The 14,526-nt window shown below is 44.4% G+C and overlaps 1 protein-coding gene across 2 annotated transcripts in view; it reads right to left on the bottom strand.

The window, feature by feature from the left end:
* Positions 1-14,526, bottom strand: part of mmp24 (matrix metallopeptidase 24) — a 105,877-nt gene that overhangs the window by 16,452 nt on the left and 74,899 nt on the right. The gene's annotated exons all lie outside the window — the stretch shown is intronic.

Genomic DNA, 14,526 nt, shown 5'->3' with positions numbered 1-14,526 from the left:
CGGTCAGCAGCTCCAATCCGGAGCCAGAGTAGTCCGCGCCACCGGTGCCTGATCCAGCTCCGGTCAGCTGCTCCACTCCTGCGCTAGAGCAGTCCGCTCCACCGGGGTCCAGTCCAGCTCCGGTCAGCTGCTCCACTCCGGAGCTAGAGCAGTCCATTCCACCGGTGCCCAGTCCAGCTCCGGTCAGCAGCTCCACTCCGGAGGGGGGGGGGGGTGTACTGTCATGCCCTGACTCATGGGACTCTTGTATGTTGAGTCAGGGTATGGATTTCTATGTTGTATTTTCTATGTTGTGTGTTTCTGTGTTTGGCCGGGTGTGATTCCCAATCAGAGGCAGCTGTCGCTCGTTGTCTCTGATTGGGGATCATACTTAGGCAGCCTATTGGCAATCACTAGTTGTGGGATCTTGTTCCGTGAGTAGGCTTGTTTTGTGTTTAGCCTTAGGACTTCACGTTTCGTTGGTTTGTTGTTTTGTTAGTGTGTTTATCGTTGTAATAAACATGTACGCATTTCACGCTGCGCCTTGGTCTGACCCGTCCTTAAACGAACGTGACACTTGGGGTGGCAGGTAGCGTAGTGGTTAGAGCGCATTGGGCCCACCTTATTATTTTTATTATTATATAATTATCCAGTGACATCCAGTGTTCTTTGCAAGTTGCCATTTTAACATTTATATTTTGGTCATTTTAGCGGGTGTTATTGTCCTCGGCAACTTAGTCGGTGCGTTCAACCAAGGTTGATAAAAAAAACATATCACAGTAATACTATTTTTTTTTAAGTACATTTTTTACATTTGAATCATTTAGCAGACGCCCTTATCCAGAGCGACTTCCAATTAGTGAGTGCTTACATTTTTCATACTGGCCCCCCGTGGGAAGTAAAACATTTCTGTAACTGTTACTGAATATGTTGTAGTTAAGGATAAACTGGTCTTCAAAATAATTTTAATTACAACAAGATGTCTTATGTATCTCTGACTATATCTTAGCACCTCAATGTAATTTGTGCACTGATTTTACATGTAGAAGGTGAAAAATGTCAGCAGTCTACAGCCGGTGGTCCTTAAAACATGATCTGTAGACAAATGCTAGATCCACACTCGGTGCGATGTGTGTGAGCCCTTAGAACCAACTTCTCTGGTTTTAAATGGCCTACGTGGCATCGATATTAGTAAAACATTAATTCTAGTGTTAAAATTGACTACAATGTGTAAATAGGATAATTTTGGTCATAAAGACAGTCTCGTCCAAAACCGAGTTTTGTAAGTGAGTTCGTCACAACTTACTGGAGGGTAGGGTATGGATTACGATCATGCCCACTTGCCCAGTGCCCACTAGCATGAGAGAAGCAGCTGTGCTGATTGAGCGCTAACAGCTGCGCAGACTCTATGCAATCATAGCAGCCAGAACCTCCAGACAGTGAGACAGACAACCATTATGCAGCGCCTCAGACTTGTTAACATTGGCGACTTGTTGTCTTATGTAATGTTGAAATAACCCTTGTCCCTAAGCCCTTTATGGAGTGGCCACTTGCTGATGTGTTAGTGTCAATCACTCAAGTCTGCCACTTTTTGGGACAAAATGAGAATTGAGACAATCAGAGCACACTTGTATCCCAACTGCAACTTGTCAATATTCCAAAACCCATTCGCGAGCATCTTGTGTCCCCACCACGACCTGTTTTGTAAAATGATTCCCTATGAAACACTGCCAGACAGACGCACACTCTGGTAATGGATCGTGAGAAAGTTGTAATAGATAGTGAGAATTATAAACCACCACTTGCCAGTGACTTGATAAGCTGATTGTGGCCTGGCTGCTCAATGTGCCTGCTAGCTACTACTTGCTAGCTTAATTGACAAACAGAGTTGGAACTTAGCTAGCTAGCAAGAGATTTTGGGCACTGGTAAACAGCGTGTAGCTCATGTTTTATTTATGATAGTTTGACAGCTTGCAGATGATGAACTTCAGGAACAGGGTTGGAGAGCCCTTCCTTAGACTATTTTAAGGAAGTGACTATTTTGAAGCAGTGGCTATGTTGTTGCTGAGGTGATTAAGGAGAGCCAAACAGTACCTGCCAGGGTACGATATGCGAACATAACACACCCACAACAAAGCACACCCCCAAGACAACTCTAGTTTGGCTTCAGTCATGGCCGCTAGCATTTCTTAATGAGCAATCTTCAAAACAAAGCCGATTCAGGAAGTGCAGTCGCCCTTTAAAGGTGTACCATGCAGAAATCGCTCCACTATTTCCTGGTTGCAAAACTATAATAGTTAGCCTAATTTCAGTTTGTGACAAAACAAGAAATTATAGTGTATAGAATCATTGTACAATCTACACCGCTGTGAAATATTTTCCATAACCCAAATTATTGTATTTTTAACTGTTTGAAGCTGATGTACAAAACCGAAAGTAAAATGCGCAAAAACTGAACTTAAGAACTGGAAGCATAGCAATAGCTCACATAGAACATATCTACCGCTTCTTAGACTTGCTTTCAACAAGAATGAGGGATCTATAACTGACATTTCTATGTGAATTTGGTCAGGTCGGCTAAAAAGTTACATACTGAAGCTTTATAACCTGCTGCCATTCTGATCTTTCCCCTATATATATTTAATTGTTAGGCTATATGTTGGTAGTTCCCTATCACTTAAATTGGTACAGGACTCTCACTAACGGGGTCTGACTGCAACCGTGTCCTGGCCAAGGCCAGGGAAGAAACTTCCAGGGAAGAACCGCTCGGGGAAATTCCACCCCCTCTTCTATTGGCTCTTGGCTACTTCCTTGTAGCATTTTGGCTAAGCCTAACCTTAACCCAGGGCTCTCCTACCCTGTTCCTGGAGAACTACCGTCCTGTTGGTTTTCGCTGAAACCTTAATCTAGCGCACCTGATTCTAATAATCAGCTGGTTGATAAATTGAATCAGGTTAGTTACAACTGATGTTGGATCAAAAACCTACAAGAGGGTAGCTCTCCAAGAACCGCATTGGAGAGCCCTGCCCTAACCCTTTTCCTAACCTGCTACGTTTGTTCTCCTAACCTGCCATGTTTATTAGCTTAATCTTCTACGTTAGTTCTCCTAACCTGCTATGTTAGTTCTCCTAACCTGCCATGTTAATTATCCTAATCCGCTAGAGTAATTATCCTAGCCTGCTATGTTAGTTCTCCTAACTTGCCACATTTATTATCCTAACCTGCTATGTTAATTATCCTAACCTGCTAGAACAAGAAAGTAGCCAGGAGTGACTAAAAGAGGGGATGGGGTTTCCCTGGGCGGGTCATCCCTGGTGTTGCCTGGAGGAAGCGGGTTGCAATCAGACCATATTGGACAAATATATTCACTTACAAGGCATGCCTTAAAATATGTTGAGACAGCAATTCTTTCCCCTCCCACAATATTTTTCCACAATCCACCATCATTGAAATATACAGTGAAGGATCAATACAGTACTTTATTGTTGAATTATATTGAAAAACTATTCAGCAATTGCTAATAGTGAATATGTAATTATATATTACAACAGACCAACTGATATTTGGTGTTTTTATATAGCTTAACAAAGGCTTCTAAACTGACAGTGACTACAGAGCAAACCACTCAACCATTAAAGGTTTGAGACTTGCTGCCACTCTGATCTGTCCCCTATGTACTTTAGTGACCTTGATTGTATTTCAGCTATCACTGAACCTGATTTAGCTTTGGGCCTTTTTGGAGATGTCTTCAATACTATTGTGGATAATCATGCTCACTTCAAACAATTAAGGGTTGAAGGTAGAATGCCTGGTACACTCTGGAATTATCAGAAGTCATTCAAAAAAGAGATGCTGTGGCCTCCCGAGTGGCACACCGGACTAAGGCACTGCATCACAGTGCTTGAGGCTTCACTACAGACCCAGGTTCGATCCCAGTCTGTCACAACCGGCCGTGACTGGCAGTCCCATAGGGCGGTGCACAATTGGCCCAGCGCTGTCCTGGTTAGGGGAGGGTTTGGCCAGGGGGCTTTACTTGGCTCATCGCGCTCTAGCGACTCATTGTGGTGGGCCAGGCGCCTGCAGGCTGACTTCAGTTGTCAGTTGAACAGTGTTTCCTATGACACATTGGTGCAGCTGGCTTTCGGGTTAAGCAGGCGGGTGTTAAGAAGCGTGGTTTGGTTGGTCATGTTTCGGAGGACGTGTGACTCGACCTTTGCCTCTCCTGAGCCTGTTGGGGAGATGCAGCGATGATCAAAAAATAATAACATGATGCTTGGGTCAAGGCCAGGAACACAGGCTTAGGCCTGGACTGGCAAGCTTTTAAGCAACTGAGGTGTCATTGTGTAAGACAAATCAGAAAGGCTAAACCTGGTTATTATGTAACTGCTCTTTTGGATTGTAATGGGAAATTCTGGAAAACTGTCAAATCCCTGAAGGGTTCTACTTCCTCCTCTCTGCCAGAACAAATTATTTCAGACACTGGCCTCATTACGGAAAAAGATGCCATTATGCATCCAAGATGGCGTAGCAGTGCGGTCGTGTACTCTAGTGTGTCCATGTAAATAGCCTTTTTCGTATATATTTTCCTATCACACTTTTCATCCTTCTACTAAATATACTTTCCTGCAACCCGCCTCACTCAATGTGGAACGGATTCTATTATTTACTTACCTTTTATCTAGAATCTCCAGTTGAAACTAGCTAGCCAGCTAACTAGCTACTTGCTATTAGCCACCGTTAGTGGTTTTCACCCAGAACATCGGATTTTCTGCCAGAATAACTGAATCACTGGACCTTAACACCGGATCGCATCCAGCTAGCCGCAACCGAATCGATGTTGCTGTTGGCTAATCACCACTGCCCCCCAAGCAAGCACCAGTTAGCCTTAAGCTAGCCTTGAGCCAGGCCCATATCCCGGCTATCTACCTCTCTGTCTACCGGACGGGAGTAGCCAGCTAACTAGCGACTTGCTATTAGCCACCGTTAGCGGGTTTTTTCACCATTGTCCGTGGCCTGCACTACCTACCAGCCAGCACTAGCCTGGACTATTATCGGCCAGTCTGCACAGCGCGTTATCGACCCAGACCATATCGGATTTTCTGCCGGAATCTCTGAATCACTGGACCTTTAACACCGGCTCATCACAACTAGCTAGCTGCAACCGAAATAGATGTTGTGGTTAGCTAATCAGCCTTGAGCTAGCCTCGAGTCAGGCCCATCTCCTGGCTATCTACCTCTCTGTCAACCGGACAGGACCTCCTAGTGTCGACACGGAGCCCCGCCAATCCATCACGGCTGGTCTGCCTATGTAATCGTCTGTGGTTTCAACAGGCTTCCCGTTGTGACGACCACAAAGATCCATCTGCTAGCCCCGGCCCGCTAGCACACGCAATTCAACAGCCGTGCTTCTTGCTCGCCTGTGCTGTAGCACCAATTCGAACTGCTCTCGGACTCACATATTGCTGTTCACTGGACCTTATGATCATTCAACTGCACAGCTGATGCCTGCTGGACTGTTTCTTTACACAGTATCCTGTCCTGTTTTAGCCTCAGCCCAAACTTTCATCACCATTACCAGTTGTCTTAGCTCTCTCGAATTACACGTGTGATTGCTTTATGCCTCTCTCCCATGTCAATATGGCTTGCCTATTGCTGTTCCAGTTAGTTCTTATTATACCATTTCACTATAGAGCCCCAAGTCCCTCTCAAACTGCCTCAAATGGCTCCTTTGTTCCACCCCCCATACACGCGGAGACCGGCTCAATCGGTGCCTCCAGTGATGCTATCTCTTTTATTGTTACCCAACGCTTAGGTTTACCTCCACTGTACTCATATCCTTCCATATCCTTGTCTGTACATAATGCCCTGAATCTATTCTACAATGCCCGGAAATCTGCCCCTTTTATTCTCTGTACCCAACGCACTAGAAGACCAGTTCTTAAAGCCTTTAGCCGTATCCTTATTCTAGTCCTCCTCTGTTCCTCTGGTGATGTAGAGGCTAACCAAGGCCCTGCAGCCCCAGTATCACTCCTACTCCCCAGGCGCTATCATTTGTTGACTTCTATAACCGTAAAAGCCTTGGCTTTTTGCATGTTAACATCAGAACCCTCCTCCCTAAGTTTGAGTTATTCACTGCGTTAGCACACTCCGCCAACCCTGATGTTCTAGCAGTGTCTGAATCCTGGCTTAGGAAGGCCACCAGAAATGTCCATCCCCAACTACAACATTTTCCGTCTAGATAGCCTGCAGAGCTCTATCATACTATCCAGGTCTGTGCCCAATCAGTTTGAGCTCCTACTTCTAAAAATCCACCTTTCCTGAAATCAGTCTCTCACTGTTGCCGCTTGCTACAGCCCCCCCCCTCAGCCCCCAGCTGTGCCCTGGACACCATATGTGAATTGATTGCCTCCCATCTATCCTCAGTTCGTACTGCTTGGTGACCTAAACTGGGATATGCGTAACACCCCGGCCATCCTACAATCCAAACTAGATGCCCTCATCTCACACAAATGATCAAGGAACCTACAAGGTACAACCCTAAATCCGTAATCATGGCACCCTCATAGATATCATCCTGACTAACTTACCCTCTAAATACACCTCCGCTGTCTTCAACCAGGATCTCAGCGATCACTGCCTTATTGCCTGCGTCCGTAACGGGTCCGCGGTCAAACGACCACCCTTCATCACTGTCAAATGCTCCCTAAAACACTTTAGCGAGCAGGCCTTCCTAATTGACCTGGCCCAGGTATCCTGGATGGATATCGATCTCATTCCGTCAGTAGAGGATTCCTGGTTGTTCTTTAAAAGTGCTTTCCTCTCCATCTTAAATAAGCATGCCCCATTCAAAAGATTCAGAACCAAGAACAGATATAGCCCCTGGTTCTCCTCAGACTTGACTGCCCTTGACCAGCACAAAAACATCCTGTGGCGTACTGCATTAGCATTGAATAGCCCCCGCGATATGCAACTTTTCAGGGAAGTTAGGAACCAATATACACAAGCAGTTAGGAAAGCAAAGGCTAGCTTTTTCAAACAGAAATTTGCATCCTGTAGCACTAACTCCAAAAAGTTTTGGGACACTAAAGTCCATGGAGAATAAGAGCACCTCCTCCCAGCTGCCCACTGCACTGAGGCTAGGAAACACTATCACCACCGATATATCTACAATAAACGAGAATTTCAACAAGCATTTTGCTATGGCTGGCCATGCTTTCCACCTGGCTACCACTACCCCGGCCACCAGCTCTGCACCCTCCGCTGCAACATGCCCATGCCCCCCGGCTTCTCCTTCACACAAATTTAGACAGCTGATGTTCTGAAAGAGCTGCAAAATCTGGACCCCTACAAATCATCTGGGCTAGACAATCTGGACCCTTTCTTTCTAAAGTTAGCCGCCGAAATTGTCGCAACCCCTTTACTAGCCTGTTTAACCTCTCTTTCGTAACGTCTGAGATCCCCAGAGATTGGAAAGCTGCCGCGGTCATCCCCCTCTTCAAAGGGGGTGACACTCTAGATCCAAACTGTTACAGACCTATATCCATCCTGCCCTGCCTTTGGAAAGTATTTGAAAGCCAAGTTAACAAACACATCACCGACCATTTCGAATCCCACCGTACCTTCTCCGCTATGCAATCTGGTTTCCGAGCTGGTCATGGGTGCACCTCAGCCACGCTCAAGGTCCTAAATGATATTATAACCGCGATCGATAATAGACAGTACTGTGCAGCCGTCTTCATCGACCTGGCCAAGGCTTTCGACTCTGTCAACCACCGCATTCTTATTGGCAGACTAAATAGCCTTGGTTTCTTAAATGACTGCCTCGACTGGTTCACCAACTACTTCTCAAATAGAGTTCAATGTGTCAAATCGGAGGGCCTGTTGTCTGGACCTATGGCAGTCTCTATGGGGGGGGCCACAGGGTTCAATTCTCGGGCTGACTCTTTTCTCTGTGTATCAATGATGTCGCTCTTGCTGCTTGTGACTCTCAGATCCACCTCTACGCAGACGACACCATTTTGTATACATCTGGCCCTTCATTGGACACTGTGTTAACAAACCTCCAAACGAGCTTCAATGCCATACAACACTCCTTCCGTAGCCTCCAACTGCTCTTAAACACAAGTAAAACTAAATGCATGCTCTTCAATCGAACGCTGCTTGCACCCGCCCACCCGACTAGAATCACTACTCTCGACGGGTCTGACCTAGAGTATGTGGACAACTACAAATACCTAGGTGTCTGGTTAGACTGTAAACTCTCCTTCCAGACTCACATTAAGAATCTCCAATCCAAAGTTAAATCTAGAATCGGCTTCCTATTTCGCAACAAAGCCTCCTTCACTCATGCTGCCAAACATGCCCTCGTAAAACTGACTATCCTACCGATCCTTGACTTCGGCGATGTCATTTACAAAATAGCCTCCAACAGTCTACTCAGCAAATTGGATGTAGTCTATCACAGTGCCATCCGTTTTGTCACCAAAGCCCCATATACTACCCACCACTGTGACCTGTACGCTCTTGTTGGCTGGTCTTCACTACATATTTGTCGCCAAACCCACTGGCTCCAGGCCATCTATAAATCACTGCTAGGCAAATCCCCGCCTTATCTTAACTCAATGGTCATCATAGCAACATCCACCCGTAGTATGCGCTCCAGCAGGTATATCTCACTGGTCATCCCCAAAGCCAACACCTCCTTTGGCCGCCATTCCTTCCAGTTCTCTGCTGCCAATGACTGGAACGAACTGCAAAAATCTCTGAAGCTGGAGACTCTTATCTCCCTCACTAACTTTAAGCATCAGTTGTCAGAGCACCTTACCGATCACTGCACCTGTACACAGCCCATCTGAAATTAGCCCACCCAACTACCTCATCCCCATATTGTTATTTATTTTGCTCATTTGCACCCCAGTATCTCTATTTGCACATCATCTCTTGCACATCTATCATTGCAGTGTTAATACTAATTGTAATTATTTTGCACTATGGCCTATTTATTGCCTTACCTCCATAACTTGCTACATGTTGTATTTTTGACTTTATGTTTTGTTTTACCCCATATGTAACTCTGTTTTTATTGCACTGCTTTAATTTTTCTTGGCCAGGTCGCACTTTAAATGAGAACTTGTTCTCAACTGGCTTACCTGGTTAAATAAAGGTGAAATAAAAATAATAAAAATCATGGATGCATTTAATCACCATTTTATTTCAGCGGGCTATCTCTTTGTAAGAACCTCTATGCCTATTCACAATGATATCGGGCTGGATGCTGATGGGGGAAACTTGCTGAATAATCAGAGGTATGTGTGTGAATTTCTTATTAACAACCTATAATTTTGGCAAGTCGGTTAGGACATCTACTTTGTTCATGACATGTAATTTTTCCAACAATTGTTTAGACAGAAACAAAAATGGATCTGTTTGGCCATAATGACTGTCGTTATATTTGGAGGAAAAAGGGGGTGCTTGCAAGCTGAAGAACACCATCCCAACCGTGAAGCACGGGGGTGGCAGCATCATGCTGTGGGGGTGCTTTGCTGCAGGAGGGACTGGTGCACTTCACAAAATAGATGGCATCATGAGGAAAGAAAATTATGTGGCTTTATTGAAGCAACATCTCAAGACATCAGTCAAGAAGTTAAAACTTGGTCGCAAATGGGTCTTCCAAATGGACTTAAGGACAACAGTCAAGGTATTGGAGTGGCCATCACAAATCCCTGACCTCAATCCTATAGAAAATTTGTGGGCAGAACTGAAAAAGCGTGTGCGAGCAAGGAGGCCTACAAAACTGACTCAGTTACACCAGCTCTGTCAGGAGGAATGGGCCAAAATTCACCCAACTTGTTGTGGAAGACTAGCCGAAACGTTTGACCCAAGTTAAACAATTTTAAGGCAATGCTACCAAATACTAATTGTGAATTGCACCAGTCCCTCCTGCAGCAAAGCACCCCCACAGCATGATGCTACCACCCCCGTGCTTCACTGTTGGGATGGGGTTATTCAGCTTGCAAGCACCCCCTTTTTCCTCCAAACATAACGATGGTCAAACAGTTATATTTTTGTTTCATCAGACCAGAGGACATTTCTCCTAAAAGTACGATCTTTGTCCCCATGTGCAGTTGCAAACCGTAGTCTGGCTTTTTTATGGTGGTTTTGGAGCAGTGGCTTCTTCCTTGCTGAGCGGTCTTTCAGGTTATGTCGATATAGGACTCGTTTTACTGTGGATATAGATACTTTTGTAACTGTTTCCTCCAGAATCTTCACAAGGTCCTTTGCTGTTGTTCTGGGATTGATTTGCACTTTTCGCACCAAAGTACGTTCATCTCTAGGAGACAGAACGCGTCTCCTTCCTGAGCGGTATGACGGCTGCGTGGTCACATGGGGTTTATACTTGTGTACTATTGTTTGTACAGATGAACGTGGTACCTTCAGGCGTTTGGAAATTGCTCCCAAGGATGAACCAGACTTGTCGATGTCTACAATTATTTTTCTGAGGTCTTGGCTGATTTCTTTTGATTTTCCCATGATGTCAATCAAAGAGGCACTGAGTTTGAAGGTTGGCCTTGAAATACATCCACAGGTACACCTCCAATTGACTCAAATTATGTCAATTAGCCTATCAGAAGCTTCTAAAGCCATGACATCATTTTCTGGAATTTCCCAAGCTCTTTAAAGGCACAGTCAACTTGGTGTATGTAAACTTCTGACCCACTGGAATTGTGATACAGTGAAATAATCTGTCTGTAAACAATTGTTGGAAAAAGTACTTGTCATGCACAAAGTAGATGTCCTAACCGACTTGCCAAAACTAGAGTTTGTTAACATAAAATGTGTGTAGTGGTTGAAAAACAGGTTTTAATGACTCCAACCTAAGTGTATGTAAACCTCCGACTTCAACTGTATTATGTTGGGTATAATGTGTGTGTATATCTCTATATTACACACACACACACACACACTCAACGCATTTGTAAAAGAGACCTAGGTCTCAATATCAATTCCCTGTTAAAATAAATATGAGTTAAACTCGTACAGCATTCTCACTAACCGGTCAACAAATATAGCCTTTTACAAGACACACCTCAAAATACACTACATAGTCAAAAGTATGTGGACACCTGCTCGTCGAACATCTAATTCCAAAATCATACGCATTAATATGGAATTGGTCCCCCCTTTGCTGCTATAACAGCCTCCACTCTTCTAGGAAGGCTAAATGTTGGAACATTGCTGTGGGGACAAAGGTGTTCAATGGGGTTGAGGTCCGTGCTCTGTGCAGGCCAGTTAAGTTCTTCCACACCGATCTCGACAAACCATTTCTGTATGGACCTCGCTTTGTGCACGAGGGCATTGTCATGCTGAAACAGGAACGGGCCTTCCCCAAACTGTTGCCACAACGTTAGAAGCACAGAATCATCTAGAATGGCATTGCATGCTGTAGCGTTAAGATTTCCCTTCACTGGAACTAAGGGGCCTAGCCTGAACCATGAAAAACAGCTCATCACCATTATTCCTCCTCCACCAAACTTTACAGTTGGCACTATGCATTCGGGTAGGTAGCGTTCTCCTGGCATCTGCCAAACCCAAATTCGTCCGTTGGACTGCCAGATGCTGAAGCGTGATTCATCACTCCAGAGAACGTGTTTCCACTGCTCCAGAGTCCTATGGTGGTGAGCTTTACACCACTCCTGTCGACGCTTGGCATTGCTCATGTTGATCTTAGACTTGTGTGCGGCTGCTCGGCCATGGAAACCCATTTCATGAAGCTCCCGACGAACCGTTCTTGTGCTGACGTTGCTTCCAGAGGTACTTTGGAACTCGGTAGTGAGTGTTGCAACCGAGGACAGATGATTTTTACGTGCTTCAGCACTCTGCGGTCCCGTTCTGTGAGCTTGTGCGGCCTACCACTTCGCGGCTGAGCAGTTGTAGCTCCTAGACGTTTCCACTTCACAATAACATTTTACATTTACATTTTAGTCATTTAGCAGACGCTCTTATCCAGAGCGACTTACAGTTAGTGAGTGCATACATTATAAATTTTTTATTTTTCATACTGGCCCCCCGTGGGAATCGAACCCACAACCCTGGCGTTGCAAACGCCATGCTCTACCAACTGAGCTACATCCCTGCCGGCCATTCCCTCCCCTACCCTGGACGACGCTGGGCCAATTGTGCGCCGCCCCATGGGTCTCCCGGTCGCGGCCGGCTACGACAGAGCCTGGATTCGAACCAGGATCTCTAGTGGCACAGACTAGCACTGCGATGCAGTGCCTTAGACCACTGCGCCACTCGGGAGGTTAACAGCACTTATAGTTGACCGGGGCAGCTCTAACAGGGCATACATTTGACGAACTGACTTGTTGGAAAGGTGGCATCCTATGATGGTGCCACGTTGAAAGTCACTGAGCTCTTCAGTACGGGCCATTCTACAGCCAATGATTGTCTATGGAGATTGCATGGTTGTGTGCTCGATTTTATACACCTCTCAGGAACGGGTGTAGGTGAAATGGCCGACTCCACTAATTTGAAGGGGTGTCCACATCCTTTTGGCTATGTAGTGTATGTTAGTCAGAAACAACGTCATGCACCCGCTAGTGTTCAAAAGATTTGTAGTGCTCCAAAAATGCAGTATGGTACTGTTTTTTGAATTACAGTAAATTACTGGCAGCAATTGGCCAGTAAGTTGTTGTAGATTTTCAGGACAAGGTTTATAGAATTCCTAAAATACAGTATATTACTGTATTCTGTGGGGGTAGAGCATTCTCAGTCACAGGTGCAACAAATATAGCCTCTTACAAGACACTTCTTAAAATATGTTAATGTACTAGAGACTCCTTCCCAGCCCACAACATTTCCCCACAATGCACCATAATTAATGTTCTAAAACACATTTTAAGGTATTTTACTGTGCATTCTACTGTGTTTTACTGTTGAAATTACAGAAACATATTAGTGTATAATAGTTATTGCGAAAAGCACTTACAGATTCTCCATTGCGCATGCTATTTAATCCAGGATTCCCATAGGCTTAATCAGTGTTAACTGTGTTAGTCAATAGTAGTGTCATTACTACATAGTACGGTACTTACTTAGCGGTTTTACCATTATGGTTATTCTGGTATAAGTCAACTATCATCCAAATGTGACTAAATATTCCATTGTGATCAAAGGGGCAGGGGTTACTAATAATTATTCAATTCATGTAAATGGTTACATTTTCTATTGATTTGTTTATGAACACTGAACATGTAACAACCTATGCTGTAGTAAGTAAACTTACTGTGTGTGCATTCATACACCTTAAACAAGCCTCCAAAAAGGAGCTCCTAAACAGGAATATACAGTTTGTATCAATAAAGGCCAGGGTTTATTGATGTGTGTTAACATTCATCAGATAGCGGAGGAGTGACCTTTTTAAGACATTTAGGCAAAGATCAAATCCATCAAACTAGGTTTGTCTACACACTGCTCAGGATGAAATAAACTTGCATTGATACTTGTCTTTAAAAAAAATATGTTTTGTTAAAGCACATTATCTGGTGACTAACTTGGTGATTGGGGGGGGAGGCCAATTGAGTGCGAAACAGGCTACTGATTAAGCTTGTTACTGTAAAAAGTGATCTGAAGAGCAAGGTTATACACCTAAATACGACAGAAATACTAGAATCCAAACTCATACTAGATGTATTAATAATAACCAGAGAACCAATGCTTTGGCACGTTGTTGGTACCCTTGCAAAATCGAAGCGCTCCCTACAGTGTGAGAAGCTCTTCAGCATTGCTGAAACCCTTAAGTCAAACAGAAGATTCAATATGGTGGTGTTGTCCATCTTATGTGAGTCCGGTAAAAGAAAACCCTATACTACCAACCAAGGCACATGAAATGAAGAACAAATTGAATGGGTTAGATATTTAACCACTCTTGGAGAAAAATGGCACTGACACATTTTGCCATTGATGGTGAGAGCGATGAGTCGGGAACGAAATGTGTCTTCCGCATTTAACCCAACCCCTCTGAATCAGAGAGGTGCGAGGGGGGTTGCCTTAATCGACATCATCGGCACCCAGGGAGCAGTTGTTGTGGGGGTTAACTGCCTTGCTCAAGGGAAGAACGGCAGATAATTCCACTCTTGGGGATTTAAACAATCAACCTTCGCTTACTATCCCAACACTCTAACCACTAGGCTACCTGCCACCCCAAATTATAAAAGGATTGTCCCACACTACACAGACTTAATGTTACACTTTGTAAAGTTCGCCTTATAAAGGCAGTCTCACCCAATGATTTATACATACACTAGATGACTCACAGGGGGCACTGTTTTGAAGTCAGCGTGCCTCCATCTTGGCACTCCCCCGGCAGTGTAAAAAATATTTTGGAAGCTGCATTTACAAATGTCTACATTTTGTTTTTGCCATATTCATTTTATTACAGACACCTTAATGCATACTTTTAAATGATATTATGTGAGCTAAACATCAAAATGAGAATTATATAAAAACATGTAATTTTGTCCTTGACACATTTAAATGAAATACTGT

Source organism: Coregonus clupeaformis, chromosome 10 (assembly GCF_020615455.1).
Source record: "Coregonus clupeaformis isolate EN_2021a chromosome 10, ASM2061545v1, whole genome shotgun sequence".
Lineage (NCBI taxonomy): Eukaryota > Metazoa > Chordata > Actinopteri > Salmoniformes > Salmonidae > Coregonus > Coregonus clupeaformis.
The sequence above is the reverse complement of the archived record's forward strand: the minus strand, read 5'-3'. Positions and strand labels throughout refer to the sequence as shown.